The sequence below is a fragment of the Phyllobates terribilis genome, unplaced genomic scaffold (assembly GCF_046119375.1).
Source record: "Phyllobates terribilis strain yellow unplaced genomic scaffold, ASM4611937v1 Scaffold_1__5_contigs__length_1240528914, whole genome shotgun sequence".
NCBI lineage: Eukaryota > Metazoa > Chordata > Amphibia > Anura > Dendrobatidae > Phyllobates > Phyllobates terribilis.
Window position 1 is genome coordinate 1,228,545,394 of NW_027362761.1, and position 19,679 is coordinate 1,228,565,072.

The following is a 19,679-nucleotide window of genomic DNA, read 5'->3' on the forward strand; positions in this document are numbered from 1 at the left end:
ATCTTTAAATAAGAAGGTGTGTCCAAACTTTTGGTCTGTACTGTATATATACAGGGGGTTGTGCATATACATACAGGGGGTGTACATATATACAGGGGGTGTACATATATATACAGGGGGTGTACATATATACAGGGGGTGTACATATACACAGGGGGGTGTATGCATATATATACGGGGGTGTACATATATATACAGGGGGGTGTACATATACACAGGGGGGTGTACATATATATACAGGGGTGTGTGCATATATATACGGGGGGTGTACATATATATACAGGGGGGTGTACATATACACAGGGGGGTGTACATATATATACAGGGGTGTGTGCATATATATACGGGGGGTGTACATATATATACAGGGGGTGTACATATATATACAGGGTGGTGTATATATATATAAGGGGGTGTACATATATATATACAGGGGGTGTACATATATACAGGGTGGTGTACATATATATAAGGAGGTGTACATATATATATATATAAGGGGGTGTACATATATATACAGGGGGGTGTACATATATATACAGGGGGTGTGCATATATATACGGGGGTGTACATATATATATATACAGGGGTGTGTGCATATATATACAGGGGGGTGTACATATACATACAGGGGATGTACATATATACAGGGGGGTGTACATATATATACAGGGGGTGTACATATATATACAGGGGGGTGTACATATATATACAGGGGGTGTACATATATACAGGGTGGTGTACATATATATAAGGGGGTGTACATATATATACAAGGGGGTGTACATATATATACAGGGGGTATACATATATATACAGGGGTGTGTGCATATATATACAGGGGGTGTACATATATATATACAGGGGGGTGTACATATATATACAGGGTGGTGTACATATATATAAGGGGGTGTACATATATATATAAGGGGGTGTATATATATATACAGGGGGGTGTACATATATATACGGAGGTGTACATATATATATATATGGGGAGGGGTGTGCATATACACAGGGGGGTGTACATATATATACATGGGGGTGTACATATATATACAGGGGGTTGTGCATATACATACAGGGGGTGTACATATATACAGGGGGGTGTACATATATATACAGGGGGTGTACATATATATACAGGGTGGTGTACATATACAGTCATATGAAAAAGTTTGGGCACCCCTATTAATCTTAAGCTTAATGTTTTATAAAAATTGGTGTTTTTGCAACAGCTATTTCAGTTTGATATATGTAATAACTGTTGGATACAGTAATGTTTCTGCCTTGAAATGAGGTTTATTGTACTAACAGAAAATGTGCAATCTGCATTCAAACTAAATTTGACAGGTGCATAAGTATGGGCACCTCACCAGAAAAGTGACATTAATATTTAGTAGATCCTCCTTTTGCAAAAATAACAGCCTCTAGTCACTTCCTGTAGCTTTTAATGAGTTCCTGGATCCTGGATGAAGGTATTTTTGACCATTCCTCTTTACAAAACAATTCCAGTTCAGTTAAGTTTGATGGTCGCCGAGCATGGACAGTGTTATGTTCTGCTACCAAAGCTAAGGAAAGAGAGGAGATCTGTCCCTACTATAGGACTCAGCTGAATCCCTACGATGTAACAGGGGACCTGATCCTGCGATCAGACCTGCTAAAGTCCTAATCTAGTCTGTACGGAGACCTATAGATGTGGGGAGGGAATCCCTACAAGTACTAAGGACTGGGAGGAATATGGGACACCTCCTAACAGAAATAGTAGCAGACAGACGAACAAACAAAATAGATAGAACATAGAGGTCCGTAGACCAAGCAAACTAACAGAGATAGATGCAGAGCACAGGCTAGCTAGAAAGTAGATATACAATGAAGTCCAGCAAAGCCAGAAGGGCGGAGCAGGATTAAATAGGCCAACAAGGTCATGTGACCAGCAAAGGAAAAAAAACCTAACAGCAAGGTTCTAACAGACAGCCTCTTCAAATGATCCCACAGATGTTCAATGATATTCAGGTCTGGGGACTGGGATGGCCATTCCAGAACGTTGTAATTGTTCCTCTGCATGAATGCCTGAGTAGATTTGGAGCGGTGTTTTGGATCATTGTCTTGCTGAAAGATCCATCCACTGCGTAACTTCAACTTTATCACTGATTCTTGAACACTATTGCCAAGAATCTGCTGATACTGAGTGGAATCCATGCGTCCCTCAACTTTAACAAGATTCCCAGTGCCGGCATTGACCACACAGCCCCAAAGCATGATGGAACCTCCACCAAATTTTACTGTGGGTATCAAGTGTTTTTCTTGGAATGCTGTGTTTTTTTGCCACCATGCATAACGCCTTTTTGTATGACCAAACAACTCAATCTTGGTTTCATCAGTCCACAGGACCTTCTTCCAAAAAGAAATAGGCTTCTTCAAATGTGCTTTTGCATACCTCAGCCGACTCTGTTTGTGCGTACTTGCAGAAACGGCTTCTTTCGCATCACTCTCCCATACAGCTTCTCCTTGTGCAAAGTGCGTTATATAGTTGACCGATGCACAGTGACACCATCTGCAGCAAGTTGATGCTGCAGCTCTCTGGAGGTGGTCTGAGGACCCTAACCCTAACAGTACCCCCCCTTCTAAGAGGATCCTCCGGATCCCCTAGGACCAGGCTTATCAGGAAATCTCCTGTGAAACGCTCTGATGAGTCTGGACGCGGAAACATCATCTGACCTCACCCAAGAGTTATCCTCGGGTCCGAAACCTTTCCAGGCCACAAGATACTGCAAACTACCTCTATACCGTCTAGAGTCAAGGATGCGAGAAATTTCATATTCCCCGTCCTCCACCACCGGAGGAACAGAGGCAGAGGCGTCACCATCCGACACAACAGCTTTTTTTAACAGAGAGACATGAAAGACCGGATAATTCTCCAGGAGGTAGGAACCTCCAACCTAACAGCAGATTGGTTGACAACCTGAAGCACCTTAAAGGGCCCTACAAACTTGGGACCCAATTTCTTAGAAGGAATCCTCAACCGCAGATTCCTAGAGGACAACCAAACCATGTCACCAACAGCGAACAAAACCTCCTGTCGTTTCCTATCAAAGTAGTCTTTAGATTTTCTGTTGGCCTCCTGAAGATTACCACACACATCCGTCCAAACTCTTTCCAAATCACCGGAAAAATTCTCCTCCTCAGGCACGGCAGATCCCAACTTGGAGAACGACCCAAACGACGGATGTCTCCCAGAACAACAAAAAAAAAGGCGAACAACCAGCAGAAGAAGATGTATGATTGTTCAGAGCAAATTCGGCAAGTGACAGAAACTCAGACCACCCCTCTTGATTGTCTGCCACAAAACAACGCAAGAACTGCTCAACATCCTGGTTTTTCCTTTCTGTCTGGCCATTAGATTCAGGATGATATCCGGACGAAAACGACAAATGAATTCCCAACCTGTCACAAAAGGCACGCCAAAAACGAGCCACGAACTGAGGATCCCTATCAGAAACAATGTCAGTAGGAACGCCATGAAGTCTGACAATTTCCTTGACAAAGGCCTTAGCGAGAGTTTTAGCGCAGGGCAGTTTGACGAAGGGAACCAAGTGACACATCTTGCTAAAACGGTCCACGACCACCCAGATGACAGTAAAACCCTCAGAGGGGGTCAGTTATAAAGTCCATAGCCAAATGTGTCCAAGGAGCACTGGGGACCTCCAAAGGACAAAGCAACCCTGCAGCAGGAGTATGTGAGGACTTAGATCTAGCACATATAGTACATTGGCGCACCCACTTAATGACTTCCTTCTGCCATCCAGGCCACCAAAAACTGCGACCCACCAGTCTCTTGGTCTCAGAGATTCCGGGATGACCTGCCAACCGAGATTCGTGACACTCAACAAACAAATCTCTCCTAAAGGTCCCAGGCACAAACAACCTCCCATGAGGAGTGTTAGATGGGGCATTCTCCTGAGCTTTAAGAATCTCATCTTCCAAAACGGAGTCTAAAGCAGCTATCACAACACCTTCTTGTAAAATGTTTTCCTCTTTCTCAGCACCGACTATGGGAGAAAAACTGCGAGACAAGGCATCCGCCTTAACATTCTTAGTACCAGGGATGTAAGTAACGGAGAAATTAAACCGCGAGAAAAACAGTGCCCACCTAGCCTGACGGGCATTCAGGCGCTTGGCAGCATCAAGATATATCAGATTTTTATGATCCGTAAGAACCTGAACGGGAAATTCCGCACCTTCCAAGAAGTGGCGCCAGTGTTCAAATGCGAGTTTAATAGCCAATAATTCCCGATTACCAATATCGTAATTCAATTCAGTCTCCGAAAATTTTTTTGAAAAAAAGGCACAGGGATGTAATCCATCCCCGTTATCCTGAGACAATACTGCGCCAACCCCCACAGAGGAAGCATCAACCTCAACCAAAAACGGCCTAGTAACATCAGGCTGCATAAGGATGGGAGCAGAGGTGAACCTCTCCTTGAGATACACAAAAGCTTCAATGGCCTCAGAAGACCACTGAACCGCATCAGCACCTTTCCTGGTGAGATCAGTCAGAGGTTTGACAATACTAGAAAAATTTTTTATGAATTTTCTATAGTAATTGGCGAAACCCAAAAACCTCTGTATCGATTTCAAACCAATAGGCCTAGGCCATTCCTGCACAGCCTGAACCTTAACCGGATCCATCTCAAAACCTTTGCTGGAGATAATGTAGCCCAAAAAACTAATTCTCTGTACAGCGAACTCACATTTCTCCAGCTTAGCAAAAAGCGAATTGTCCATTAATAACTGTAATACCTCACGCACGCTCCGCCAATGAGACTCCAGATCTGGCGAATAAATCAAAATGTCATCCAAATACACAACCACATTTTTACCGATCAAAGGTCTAAGGATGTCATTAATCAGATTCTGAAAAAATGCAGGAGCATTAGTAAGACCAAAAGGCATAACCAGATTCTCAAAATGACCCACAGGAGTGTTAAAAGCAGTCTTCCATTCATCACCCTCCTTCATGCGCAACAGATTGTATGCCCCCTTAAGGTCAATTTTAGAGAACCACTTGGCCCCCAATAACTGGTTAAACAGATCAGGAATCAATGGCAGTGGGTAAGGATTGCGTACCGTAATTTTGTTAATCTCACGAAAATCCAGACAAGGACGTAAACCGCCGTCCTTTTTTTTTACAAAAAAAAATCCAACCGCCACAGGAGACTTAGAGGGCCTAATGTGACCGGCGGCCAAACTTGTCTGTATGTATTCCTCCAAAGCCTTCCTCTCAGGAATAGTAAGGTTAAATAAACGACTTTTAGGAAGAGTCGCTCCAGGGACAAATTCAATAGAACAATCATAGTCTCTATGGGGAGGCAAAACCTGCGATTCTTTCTCAGAAAAAACTCTCCAAAAATCCTGAATAGGAACAGGCAATTCTCCCCTATCCAAAGCTGCAATACGCCCGTTACAACACTTGTCATAACATTTATGGCTCCAGGATTTAATTTCACTGGTAGACCAATCCAGTACAGGATTGTGAAATTTTAACCAGGGCAAACCCAATATTACTGGAGAAGGCAAGTTATTCAACACTACCAAATCCAATTTCTCATGGTGAACACCATTAATAGTGAGAGGAAATTCACTGACCTTGAGAGTAATATTCTTCAAAGGGGAGCCATCCACAGAAACCACAGCAATGGGGGATGATAAAGGTTCAGGTTTTAAATTGAGTTTTTCCACGAATCCCCCATCAATTACATTCAGTGTAGACCCGCAATCAACAAACACCCGAAATTCCATTAATTTTTCCTGAGCAATCGTGGAAGCAGCTAAAAATATACCCTTGGAATTTAAACAGGCAATACGGGCGTGACTGACCATTTTTTTTTCTTTCTTCATACGAAGCTCACAGCCTTTAATCAAATGACCAGATTTTCCGCAATAGAAACACAAGCCTTCCGAAAAACGACGGTCTTTTTCTTGAGAGCGAGGTGCCACCGATCCAATCTCCATCGGTTCACCACTGTTAGTACACACATTATCATAACCAGAAACTGACATAGCAGAGGATTTGCTCTCATTAACCCTAGCACGCAGTCTTCTATCCACCCGTATAGCTAATTGCATAGCCTGTTGCAAATCCTCAGGTGTAGGATAAGCAATTAGCAGGTCTTTAACCCTTTCACTGAGCCCAGCAAGAAATAGACTTTTCAGAGCAGAATCGTTCCACCCTGTTTGAGTCGACCAACGACGGAAATGAGTACAATATTTTTCAACATTACCTGATCCTTGTTTTAAACGTCTCAACTCAGTCTCAGCTGATGCGACACGGTCAGGATCATCATATAATAGTCCCAAAGCAGAAAAAAAACTATCCACTGATCTGAAGCATGAATCACTAGGTTGCAAAGAAAAGGCCCACTCCTGAGGCTCTTTGCGCAAAAGTGACATTATGAACCCTACGCGCTGGGATTCATCACCAGAGGACTTAGGTCTCAAACGAAAATACAATAAGCAAGCATTTTTAAATGAAAAAAATTCTCGGTGTTCACCAAAAAATAAATCCGGCAAACATACCTTAGGCTCCAAGAAATGTGCTCCAGGACAGTTACTCACGTGCTGACGGAGCTCGGCCACCTCCAGAGAGAGTCCCTGCAGGCGATGAACCAAATCCTGAACCGACACCATGATGGAACAGAAAAATCTTTCCTTAGAGAATTTGCTGGCTGGATTTACTGTTATGTTCTGCTACCAAAGCTAAGGAAAGAGAGGAGATCTGTCCCTACTATAGGACTCAGCTGAATCCCTACGATGTAACAGGGGACCTGATCCTGCGATCAGACCTGCTAAAGTCCTAATCTAGTCTGTACGGAGACCTATAGATGTGGGGAGGGAATCCCTACAAGTACTAAGGACTGGGAGGAATATGGGACACCTCCTAACAGAAATAGTAGCAGACAGACGAACAAACAAAATAGATAGAACATAGAGGTCCGTAGACCAAGCAAACTAACAGAGATAGATGCAGAGCACAGGCTAGCTAGAAAGTAGATATACAATGAAGTCCAGCAAAGCCAGAAGGGCGGAGCAGGATTAAATAGGCCAACAAGGTCATGTGACCAGCAAAGGAAAAAAAAAACTAACAGCAAGGTTCTAACAGACAGCCTCTTCAAATGATCCCACAGATGTTCAATGATATTCAGGTCTGGGGACTGGGATGGCCATTCCAGAACATTGTAATTGTTCCTCTGCATGAATGCCTGAGTAGATTTGGAGCGGTGTTTTGGATCATTGTCTTGCTGAAAGATCCATCCACTGCGTAACTTCAACTTTATCACTGATTCTTGAACACTATTGCCAAGAATCTGCTGATACTGAGTGGAATCCATGCGTCCCTCAACTTTAACAAGATTCCCAGTGCCGGCATTGACCACACAGCCCCAAAGCATGATGGAACCTCCACCAAATTTTACTGTGGGTATCAAGTGTTTTTCTTGGAATGCTGTGTTTTTTTGCCACCATGCATAACGCCTTTTTGTATGACCAAACAACTCAATCTTGGTTTCATCAGTCCACAGGACCTTCTTCCAAAAAGAAATAGGCTTCTTCAAATGTGCTTTTGCATACCTCAGCCGACTCTGTTTGTGCGTACTTGCAGAAACGGCTTCTTTCGCATCACTCTCCCATACAGCTTCTCCTTGTGCAAAGTGCGTTGTATAGTTGACCGATGCACAGTGACACCATCTGCAGCAAGTTGATGCTGCAGCTCTCTGGAGGTGGTCTGAGGATTGTCCTTGACTGATCTCACCATTCTTCTTCTCTGCCTTTCTGATGTTTTTCTTGTCCTGACACTTCTGGCCTTAACAAGAACTGTCCCTATGTTCTTCCATTTCCTTACTATGTTCCTCACAGTGGAAACTGACAGGTTAAATCTCTGAGACAGCTTTTTGTATCCTTCCCCTGAACAACTATGTTGAATAATCTTTGTTTTCAGATCATTTGACAGTTGTTTTGAGGAGCCCATGATGCCACTCTTCAGACGAGATTCAAACAGGAGAACAACTTGCAAGTGGCCACTTTAAGTAGCTTTTCTCATGATTGCATACACCTGGCTATAAAGTTCAAAGCTCAATGAGGTTACAAAACCAAAAAAAGTGCTTTAGTAAGTCAGTAAAAAGTAGGCAGGAGTATTTAAAACAAGAAAATGATAAGGGTGCCCATACTTATGCACCGGTCAAATTTTGTTTGAATGCAGATTGCACATTTTCTGTTAGCACAATAAACCTCATTTCAAGGCAGAAACATTACTGTGTCCAACAGTTATTACATATATCAAACTGAAATAGCTGTTGCAAAAACACCAATTTTTATAAAACATTAAGCTTAAGATTAATAGGGGTGCCCAAACTTTTTCATATGACTGTATATATAAGGGGGTGTATATATATATACAGGGGGGTGTACATATATATACAGGGGGGTGTACATATATATACGGGGAGGGGTGTACATATATATACAGGGAGGGGTGCACATATATATATATACGGGGGGTGTACAAATATATATACAGGGGGGTGTACATATATATACAGGGGGTGTACATATATATACAGGGTGGTGTACATATATATAAGGGTGTGTGCATATATATATATATATATATACAGGGGGGTGTGCATATATATACAGGGGGTGTACATATATATACAGGGGGGTGTGAATATATATAAGGGGGTGTACATATATATATATGGGGGTGTACATATATATACAGGGGGTGTGCATATATATACAGGGGGGTGTACATATATATACGGGGAGGGGTGTACATATATATACAGGGAGGGGTGTACAACTATATATACGGGGGGTGCACATATATATATACGGGGGGTGTACAAATATATATACAGGGGGTGTACATATATATACAGGGGGGTGTACATATATATACGGGGGGGTGTACATATATATACAGGGGGGTGTACATATATATACAGGGGTGTACATATATATACAGGGGGTGTACATATATATATACAGGGGGTGTACATATATATATACAGGGGGTGTACATATATATACAGGGGGTGTACATATATATACAGTGGGGTGTAAATATATATACAGGGGGGTGTACATATAAATACAGGGGGGTGTGCATATAAATACAGGGGGGTGTGCATATATATACAGGGGGGTGTACATATATATGCAGGGTGGTGTACATATATATATAAGGGGGTGTACATATATATACAGGGGGGTGTGCATATATATACGGGGGGTGTACATATATATATACAGGGGTGTGTGCATATATATACAGGGGGTGTACATATATATATATATATAAGGGGGTGTATATATATATACAGGGGGGTGTACATATATATACGGAGGTGTACATATATATACAGGGGTGTGTGCATATATATATATATATATATACAGGGGGTGTGCATATATATACAGGGGGTGTACATATATATACAGGGGGTGTGCATATATATAAGGGGGCGTACATATATATAGAATCATAGAATCATAGAATCATAGAATGGTAGAGTTGGAAGGGACCTCCTGGGTCATCTGGTCCAACCCCCTGCTCAAAGCAGGATTCACTAGATCATCTCAGACAGATGTCTGTCCAGCCTCTGTTTGAAGACGTCCATTGAAGGAGACCTCACCACCTCTCGTGGCAGCCTGTTCCACTCATTAATCACCCTAACTGTCAAAAAGTTTTTTCTAATATCTAATCTGTGTCTCCTCCCATTTAGTTTCATCCCATTGCTTCTAGTCTTTCCTTGTGCAAATGAGAATAAAGATGATCCTTCTACAATGTGACAGCCCTTGACATATTTGTAGACAGCTATTAAGTCTCCTCTCAGTCTTCTTTTTTGCAAGCTAAACATTCCCAAATCCTGCAACCGTTCCTCATAGGACATGGTTTGCAGACCAGTCACCATTCTGGTCGCTCTTCTCTGAACTTGCTCCAGTTTGTCTATGTCTTTTTTAAAATGTGGTGCCCAAAACTGTACACAGTATTCCAGATGAGGTCTGACCAAAGAGGAGTAAAGACCGATAATGACTTCACGTGATCTAGACTGTATGCTTCTGTTAATACATCCCAGAATTGTATTTGCCTTTTTTGCTGCCGCATCACACTGTTGACTCATGTTCAGTCTATGATCTATTAGTATACCTAAGTCTTTTTCACATGTACTGTTGCTTAGCTCTATTCCTCCCATTCTGTATATGCTTTTTTCATTTTTATTGCCCAGATGTAGTACTTTGCATTTTTCCCTGTTAAAAACCATTCTGTTGGTTGCTGCCCACTGCTCCAGTTTATTTAGGTCTTTTTGAATCCTCTCTCTCTCTTCTCTAGTATTAGCTATCCCTCCTAGCTTTGTGTCATCAGCAAATTTAATCAGTTTACCCTCAATTCCTTCATCTAAATCATTGATAAAGATGTTGAACAATACAGGTCCCAGGACGGAGCCCTGTGGTACCCCACTTGAGACATTCATCCAGCTGGATGTGAAGCCATTTACAACCACCCTTTGAGTCCGATCACTAAGCCAGTTATGAATCCACCTAACAGTTGCCTGGTCCATTGCATACTTGGTCATTTTTTCAATAAGGATGGTGTGAGATACTTTGTCAAATGCTTTGCTGAAGTCAAGATATACTATATCTACAGCATTTCCCCGATCCACCCAGTCAGTAATTCTGTCATAGAAGGAAATTAAGTTAGTCTGACATGACTTGTTAGTTACAAACCCATGCTGACTCTGGTTAATCACTTCATTCTTATCCATGTACTTACATACATGTTGTTTAATAATTTGTTCAAAGATCTTTCCTGGTATAGAAGTCAGACTCACCGGCCTATAATTCCCTGGGTCCACCTTCTTCCCCTTTTTGAAGATAGGAACAACATTTGCTCTTCTCCAGTCTTCTGGGACTTCTCCTGTTCTCCAAGAATTTTCAAAGATTATGGAGAGTGGTTCTAAAATTTCTTCTACGATCTCCTTCAGTACTCTGGGGTGTAATTCATCTGGACCTGGAGACTTGAACTCATTTATGTTAGCTAAATATTCCCTCACAATCTTTCTGTTTACAGATAACTTGGATTCCTCTATTCCTTTAAAAGGACAGTGAAGATCAGTTGATGTTACATTTTCTTTCTGAGAGAAAACAGATGCAAAATAGGAATTAAAAAGTTCGGCCTTCTCAACATCCTCTCTTACCATTTCTCCATTTTCATCCTGTAAAAATCCTATAGCATCTTTGACTTTTCTTTTACTTTTGACATACCCCCAAAATCCTTTTTTATTGCTTTTGACATCTCTTGCAAGCCTTAATTCATTGTCAGCTTTAGCTAACCTGATACGTGCCCTGCAGGATCTGCAGACTGCATTATAATCTTCTTTAGATATGCCTCCCTCTTTCCATTTAATAAACATTTCTTTCTTTCTTTTTAGCATGTGTTTAAGTTCTGTGTTCATCCATCCTGGTTTCCTTAAATGCTTCCCATTCTTCCTACTTTTCGGGATTGTTAACGATTGTGCTTTGAGAATCTCATTTTTAAAAATTTCCCATCCTTCCTGGACATTTTTGTCCTTAAGGACATCCAGCCATTGGATCCCTCCTATTCTCTTTCTGAGTCTCTTAAAATCTGCCTTTCTAAAATCTAACCTTGAAGTTTGAGTCTTCACATGTCTTCCTCCTCTAGTTATACAAAATTCTATAATAGCATGATCGCTGCCTCCTAGGGTCCCAGCCACCTTTACCTCCTCAACCATTTCCTCCCTGTTTATAAGGATTAGATCCAAAGTAGCAGATCCCCTTGTTTTCTCCCCTACCTTTTGGAAGATAAAGTTGTCAGCAAGAGAGGATAAGAATTTGCTTGACCTGTTAGTTTTACTTGAGAGAGATTCCCAACAAATGTCTGGATAGTTGAAATCTCCCATGACCACTACGTCATATTTTTTGGAGAACTTGGTCATTTGATACATAAAGAGTTCATCCATATCTTCAGCTTGCCCAGGTGGCCTGTAGTAAATGCCTACAATGGTGTCCTTTCCGTTGTTCTCTCCTTGCATTCTTACCCAAACAGTTTCCACAGAACTCCCAGTCTCTGAAGCTTCAATCTCTGTGCAGATATACGCTTTTCTAACATACAATGCAACACCTCCTCCTCGTTTATCAAATCTGTTTCTTGCAAATAAGTTGTATCCTTTTAGCCTTTTATTCCAATCATGTGTATCGTCCCACCAAGTTTCAGTGATTCCAATGACATCATATTCCCTTTCCTGCATTAGTAGTTCCAATTCTCCTTGTTTGTTGCCCATGCTTTGTGCATTTGTATAAAAACATTTTAGTTTGTGATTGGTTTATCTTCCTCCCATATTTTTATTATTTAAATTGTTTTGTCTTTGTTCTTCCTTTCCACTTCCAGTAGCAGAGATCTCAATAGTATTTGTCAGCTGTATGGCTTTTTCTGGCCTTTTGCTTCCCTTCCCACATTGTTCTAGTTTAAAGCTCTTCTGATGAGTGTAGCAAGGCGACTTCCAAATACATGTTTTCCAGTCTTCGTAAGGTGCACCCCATCTCTAGCAAGTAGTCCATCGTATAGGTAATTCATTCCGTGATCCAGAAATCCAAATCCTTGTTGACGGCACCATCGACGTAGCCAGTTGTTCACCTGTAGAATCTTATTCCACCTCATTGTTCCATGGCCATCCACTGGGAGGATGGATGAGAAGACCACCTGCGCTCCCAATTCTTTCACTTTCTTGCCTAAGTCTTCAAAGTCACTGCAGATGGTTTCCAGGTCCTTTCTTGCGGTGTCATTTGTCCCCACATGTATTAGCAGGAATGGGTAGTGATCTGTAGGTCTGAAGAGTCTTGATATCCTGTCAGACACATCTTTAATTTTTGCTCCTGGAAGACAGCACATTTCTCTTGAGGTTATGTCTGGTCTGCAGATAGCGGCCTCTGTTCCTCTTAACAGGGAATCCCCCATGACCACCACTCTCCGTTTTTTCTTCACAACATTCTTCTTTCTCCATCCAGGAGGATTCTGAGGGCTTACAAGGTTATTCATTGCTGGCAAAGTCTTATTTTTCTGTATTTCTTCATGGTTCTCATGTATGGGGGTGTACATATATATTCAGGGGGGTGTACATATATATACGGGGAGGGGTGTACATATATACACAGGGAGGGGTGTACATATATATATACGGGGGTGCACATATATATATACGGGGGGGTGTACAAATATATATACAGGGGGTGTACATATATATACAGGGGGTGTACATATATATACGGGGGGTGTACATATATATACAGGGGGGTGTACATATATATACGGGGGGTGTACATATGTATACAGGGGGTGTACATATATATATACAGGGGGGTGTACATATATATACAGGGGGGTGTACATATATATACAGTGGGGTGTAAATATATATACAGGGGGGTGTACATATAAATACAGGGGGGTGTACATATATATATATACGGGGGGTGTACATATATACACTGGGGGTGTACATATATATACGGGGAGGGGTGTACATATATATATACGGGGGTGCACATATATATATACGGGGGGGTGTACAAATATATATACAGGGGGGTGTACATATATATACAGGGGGGTGTACATATATATACGGGGGGTGTACATATATATACAGGGGAGTGTACATATATATACGGGGGGTGTACATATATATACAGGTGGGTGTACATATATATATACAGGGGGTGTACATATATATATACAGGGGGGTGTACATATATATACAGGGGGGTGTACATATATATACAGTGGGGTGTAAATATATATTCAGGGGGGTGTACATATAAATACAGGGGGGTGTACATATATATATACGGGGGGTGTACATATATACACTGGGGGTGTACATATATATACAGGGGGGTGTACATATATATACGGGGGGGTGTACATATATATATACAGGGGGGTGTACATATATATATATATATACAGGGGGGTGTACATATATATACAGTGGGGTGTAAATATATATACAGGGGGGTGTACATATAAATACAGGGGGGTGTACATATATATATACGGGGGGTGTACATATATACACTGGGGGTGTACATATATATACAGGGGGGTGTACATATATATACGGGGGGTGTACATATATATACGGGGGGGTGCATATATATACAGGGGGGTGTACATATATATACAGGGGGGTGTACATACAGTACAGACCAAAAGTTTGGACACACCTTCTCATTTAAAGATTTTTCTGTATTTTCATGACTATGAAAATTGTCCATTCACACTGAAGGAATCAAAACTATGAATTAACACATGTGGAATTATATACTTAACAAAAAAGTGTGAAACAACTGAAAATATGTCTTATATTCTAGGTTCTTCAAAGTAGCCACCTTTTGCTTTGATGACTGCTTTGCACACTCTTGGCATTCTCTTGATGAGCTTCAAGAGGTAGTCACCGGAAATGGTCTTCCAACAATCTTGAAGGAGTTCCCAGAGATGCTTAGTACTTGTTGGCCCTTTTGCCTTCACTCTGCGGTCCAGCTTACCCCAAACCATCTCGATTGGGTTCAGGTCAGGTGACTGTGGACCCCATCACTCTCCTTCTTGGTCAAATAGCCCTTACACAGCCTGGAGGTGTATTTGAGGTCATTGTCCTGTTGAAAAATAAAGGATGGTCCAACTAAGCGCAAACAGGATGGAATAGCATGCCGCTGCAAGATGCTGTGGTAGCCATGCTGGCTCAGCATGCCTTCAATTTTGAATAAATCTCCAACAGTGTCACCAGCAAAGCACCCCCACACTATCACACCTCCTCCTCCATGCTTCACGGTGGGAACCAGGCATGTAGAGTCCATCCGTTCACCTTTTCTGCATCACACAAAGACATGGTGGTTGGAACCAAAGATCTCAAATTTGGACTCATCAGACCAAAGCACAGATTTCCATTGGTCTAATGTCCATTCATTGTGTTCTTTAGCCCAAACAAGTCTCTTCTGCTTATTGCCTGTCCTTAGCAGTGGTTTCCTAGCAGCTATTTTACCTTGAAGGCCAGCTGCACAAAGTCTCCTCTTATCAGTTGTTGAAGAGATGTGTCTACTGCTAGAACTCTGTGTGGCATTAACCTGGTCTCTAATCTGAGCTGCTGTTAACCTGTGGTTTCTGAGGCTGGTGACTCGGATAAACTTATCCTCAGAAGCAGAGGTGACTCTTGGTCTTCCTTTCCTGGGGCGGTCCTCATGTGAGCCAGTTTCTTTGTAGCGCTTGATGGTTTTTGCAACTGCACTTGGGGACACTTTCAAAGTTTGCCCAATTTTTCGCACTGACTGACCTTCATATCTTAAATTAATGATGGCCACTCGTTTTTCTTTACTTAGCTGCTTTTTTCTTGCCATAATACAAATTCTAACAGTCTATTCAGTAGGACTATCAGCTGTGTATCCACCAGACTTCTGCACAACACAACTGATGGTCCCAACCCCATTTATAAGGCAAGAAATCCCACTTATTAAACCTGACAGGGCACACCTGTGAAGTGAAAACCATTTCCGGTGACTACCTCTTGAAGCTCATCAAGAGAATGCCAAGAGTGTTCAAAGCAGTCATCAAAGCAAAAGGTGGCTACTTTGAAGAACCTAGAATATGACATATTTTTAGTTGTTTCACACTTTTTTGTTAAGTATATAATTCCACATGTGTTAATTCATAGTTTTGATGCTTTCAGTGTGAATGTATAATTTTCATAGTCATGAAAATACAGAAAAATCTTTAAATGAGAAGGTGTGTCCAAACTTTTGGTCTGTACTGTATATATACGGGGTGTGTGCATAAATATACAGGGGGGTGTAAATATATATACGGGGGTGTGCATATATATACAGGGGGGTGTACATATACATATGGGGGGGTGTACATATTTATACGGGGGGTGTGCATATATATACGGGGGGTGTACATATATATACAGGGGGTGTACATATATATGCAGGGGGTGTGCATATATATACAGGTGGGTGTACATATATATACGGGGGGGTGTACATATATTTACAGGGGTGTGTGCATATATATACAGGAGGGTGTGCATATACACAGGGGGGTGTACATATATATACAGGGGGGTGTGCATATATACACAGGGGGGTGTACATATATATACAGGGGGTGGACATATATATACGGGGTGGACATATATATACAGGGGGTGTACATATATATAAGGGGAGGGGTGTACATATATATATACGGGGGGTGTACATATATATACAGGGGGTGTACATATATATACAGGGGGGTGCATATATACAGGGGGTATACACATATATACACTGGGGGTGTACGTATATATACAGGTGGGGTACATATATACGGGGAGGGGCCGGGGAATAGCGGGGGGACAGGTTGATTAGTCGAGCAGCAGAGTTTAGGATAGATTGGAGGGGTGCGAGAGTGTTAGAGGGGAGGCCACAGAGCAGGAGGTTGCAGTAGTCAAGGCGGGAGATGATGAGGGCATGCACTAGTGTTTTTGCAGATTCGTGGTTGAAGAATGTGCGGATCTGGGAAATATTTTTGAGTTGGAGTCGGCAGGAAGTGGAAAGGGTTTGGATGTGTGGTTTGAAGGAGAGTTCCGATTCCAGGGTTACCCCAAGGCAGCGAGCTTGAGGGACTGGGGAGAGTGGGCAGCCATTGACATTGATAGATAGGTCAGTTGGGGGGGGTTGAATGAGATGGCGGAAAGATGATGAATTCTGTTTTGTCCATGTTAAGTTTTAGAAATCTGGCAGAGAAGAAGGATGAAATAGCAGACAGACATTGTGGGATTTTGGTTAGTAAGGAGGTTATATCGGGTCCAGAGAGGTAGATCTGTGTGTCGTCAGCATAGAGGTGATAATGAAAGCCATGAGACTCTATGAGCTGTCCCAGGCTGAAGGTGTAGATGGAGAAGAGCAGGGGTCCTAGAACTGAACCTTGGGGGACACCGACAGATAGGGGCGAGATGAGGAGGTGGTGTGTGAGTGGGAGACACTGAATGTCCTGTCTGTTAGGTATGAGGAGATCCAGGATAGGGCCAAGTCTGTGATGCCGATAGATGAGAGAGTCTGTAGTAAGAGGGAATGGTCCACTATGTCGAAGGCAGATGACAGGTCTAGGAGGAGGAGGACAGAGTAGTGTCGCTTAGATTTGGCGGTTAGTAGGTCGTTGGTGACTTTAGTCAGTGCAGTTTCAGTAGAATGGTGTGGTCGGAAACCAGATTGTAGGCGGTCGAAGAGGGAGCAGGAGGAGAGGTGGGAGGACAGTTCAGAATGGACGTGTTGTTGTTCCAGTAGTTTTGAGGCATAGGGGAGAAGTGATATGGGGCGATAGCTAGACACAGAGGATGGGTCAAGAGAGGGCTTTTTGAGCATGGGTGTGATTGACGCATTTTTGAAGCATGAGGGGAAGACACCAGTTGTTAGTGACAGGTTGAAGAGGTGGGCTAGGGCTGGGATGAAGATAGTGGTAAGGTTTGGGATGAGGTGGGACGGGATTGGGTCAAGTTTACAGGGGGTGAGGTGTGATTTGGAGAGTAAGGAGGAAAGTTGATCTTCAGAAATGGTGGAGAAGGTGGTTTTGGAGGAAGAGGGTTGAGTAGGTGTGGGGAGGGGCTGTGGGGGCTTTAGGCAAAAGCTTTGTCTGATGGTGTCAATCTTCTGCTTGAAGAATGAGGCAAAGTCTTCCGCTGAAATAAGAGGAGTGGGAGGAGGCACTGGGGGACGGAGGAGAGAATTGAAGGTGTTGAATAGTTGTTTGGGGTTGTGAGACAGGGAGGATATGAGAGATGTGAAGTATGTTTGTTTTGCTGCAGTGAGTGTGGACTTGAAGGTAGTGAGGGACTGTTTCAATGCGATAAAGTGCTCATGGGAGTGGGACATATACCCCGAAATAAGTGCTCAGCTTAAAGCACAGAATACATGTGAACTGAGTCTAACGGCTTTTAGCATGGACTGCAATGCACGATCTTTATAGGAGTCTCCTGACTTGAATTCAATATATGATATGTGTGGGGCTATCGAGTCAGGTCGGAGGACCCACAGACAGTCTGTGCATTGTGGTCTGTGCTAGGACCAAGTTTCAGACATCTACATGAGCCCCTAAATTGATTTTTGGGAGGCAGAATGAACAAATAAACACACAGTAAGTACAAGAATTGCTTTTATATTATTACATTTTTTTAAGCTGCTCACTATGCAGTATACAGTAAGTAATACGACGGCTTCATTCCTCAAGTCAGTATAATTAAAGCAATACCACGTTTTTATATATTTTTTATGTTTTGCTACTAATACACATAAAATATGGAGAAAAAAATGTTTTGAAAGAGCCATAATATTTTTATTTTTCCACTGACAGCTGTATGACTGCTTGCGTTTTTGCAGCTTGAGTTGACATTTTGAGCTATACCATTTTTTTTCATATGAATTTTTTAGCTACTTTTATTCTAAATCTTCTATATCACTACTAAGAAGGAAGAGCAGGCTAAAGCCTAAACCCTGCTTCACCATGATTGGTCTGACTGTACTGACAGACCAATCACAGCAATCGCCGGGCGGGACCAAATCTGATTGATGCTTGGCCGGCTACGGTGCCTGGGACAGCAGTATGCCAACTGTCACCGACTGTCAGCGTGTGATTTCATGTGTGGTGGAGTGAGATAAGGTAGTGAATCCCCCTATGTATATGTGCACAGTTTTGCTTTGAGAGGTTAAAATTATCAAATTAAAATTCTTGAAAATCTGTGTTCCCTAATCAGTGAACCAAAGCAGACAGGTTCAACATATGCAGACAAATAATATAAAAGGATTGGTGACCTCAATGGTCTCACAAGTACCACACTTAATAATGGCAATATGAAAGCAAATAGCATAGGGCAATCTCAGTAGTAGTTGTCCTCAAGTAATACATCTATATCCTTATATGAGAAAAGATATAGCACAATCTCACCACTTGGTTGTCTACTACTACTGAGATTGCCCCATGCTATTTGCTTTCATATTGCCATTAATAAGTGTGGTACTTGTGAGACCATTGAGGTCACCAAGCCTTTTATACTGTTTGTCTATATAGGTTGAGCCCACCTTTTTTAGATGAATGAATTCAAAGTTATATTTTAATACTTCGCACAAACCACTATCTACCTTGCTGATAATTTATATGATTGGTAGACTGACGAACCATTTCTATCAAAACAGACCAACAGTACCAATCACATATATTGACTCGCCCAGGGGGATATGGGGGACTCGGTACCCGGGCCTTTACCTTCTTGGGAGGTCACGGCAGTCGGCTCCCGGGCCCATACTCTGGGGTCACTCTTTAAAAGGGGCTTGTTACTTGAAGGGATGAATAACAGTTTTGTCTTGTGATGCCACCTGTGGTTTCTGGTAATGGGTACCAGCGCTGCTGCAGACCTCCAAGGGTGATGGGACAGCAGCTGGGATGCTTCGGCTCCCCACAGGCGGAGCGGGCCCCCGGGGCAGGGTTAATGGAAGGGATGCAGGTGAGAGGTGGACCGGTCAGGTCAGGGGGAATGACAGACACGCACACAGGGGATTCGCTTCAGTAC